A 1,316-nucleotide genomic window follows, 5' to 3' on the forward strand; every position below is an offset into this window, starting at 1 on the left:
TATACCATAAAATTTGCCATCTAACCATGCCCAAGCACACAGTTCATTTGAATTGATCACACTTGTTGTGCAAACATCAACACCATCCAACTCCAGAACTTTCTTTTTATCTTCCCCAACAAAAGCCCTGTACCTGTTAAATAATAAGTCTCCTACACCCCCAGCCCCTGGCATCCATGATTCTATTTTCTGTCTGCACAAGTTTCGCCATTCTCGGTGCTCACAACAGTGGAATCACACTGGGTGTGGTGGTGCGCACCCGGAATCCCAGCTACACGGGAAGTCGAAGCAAGGGCATCGAAAGTGTGGGTTCAGCCTGGGCAATGTAGAGAGACTTCGCCTCAGAAAATAAAAGAAAAAAGAAGAGAAAAGGGCTGGGTATATAGTTCAGTAGTAGCATGCTTGTCTAGTGTGGGGAGGCCCTGGTTTCAATATAATACACACACACACACACACACACACACACACACACACACGCAAGGAAAAAAGTAATCACACGGCCTTTGGCCTTTTATGATTGCTGAATTCTACTTAGCTTAATGTATTCAAGGTCTGTCTGTGTTAGAAAGTGTGTCTGAATTTCCTTCCTCCTTAGGGAAGAATAAATGACCCATTGAATGTATTTTTAATCATTCATTTATCCATGAATCCTTGCTCTCTTCCACCATTGGCTACGGTGAACAGCACTGCTGAGAAGGGTACAAATAACCTACGTGAGTCCCTGGCTTTCATTATGTTGGGTACACAGCCACAAGTGGGATTGTTGGATTATATGGTAACTTTACTTTTAAGTCTCTGAGAAGCTGCCATACTGTTTTCACGATGACCGTTCCGTGTTACCGTCTCATCCACAATGCACATGCATTTCGATTTCTCCAGAACTTCACCTTTTGTTCTTTTCTGCTGCTCTGTTTTGTTCGCAGCTGGGGATTGAACCCAGAGCTTTGCCCTTGCTAAGCACAGACCAGACCACTGAGCTCCCTTCTCTTCCCCTCCCTGCCTCCTACTTATAATCTGAAAGGGTGGAGGGTGGCAGCTAACTGTGACTTTAATTTACATTTCTCTAACAATTAGTGACCTTGAGGAGCTTTCCATGTGCCCCTTGGCCTTTCATATATATCTGCTGGAGAACTGTCTGTTCAAGTTCTTTGCCCATATTTTAATGGGTTGTTTTTTGTTGTTGTTGAGGTAAAGGAGTTCTTTTCATGTTCTGGATCTTAATCTCCTGTCAGATCACTTGGAAATATATTATCCCATTCCACGAGTTGCTTTTTCACTCTGTTGGTAGGATTCTTTTTTTTTTTTTTTTTTTGTAT

The sequence above is a fragment of the Fukomys damarensis genome, unplaced genomic scaffold (genome assembly GCF_012274545.1).
Source record: "Fukomys damarensis isolate Sample0158 unplaced genomic scaffold, DMR_v1.0_HiC HiC_scaffold_27, whole genome shotgun sequence".
NCBI lineage: Eukaryota > Metazoa > Chordata > Mammalia > Rodentia > Bathyergidae > Fukomys > Fukomys damarensis.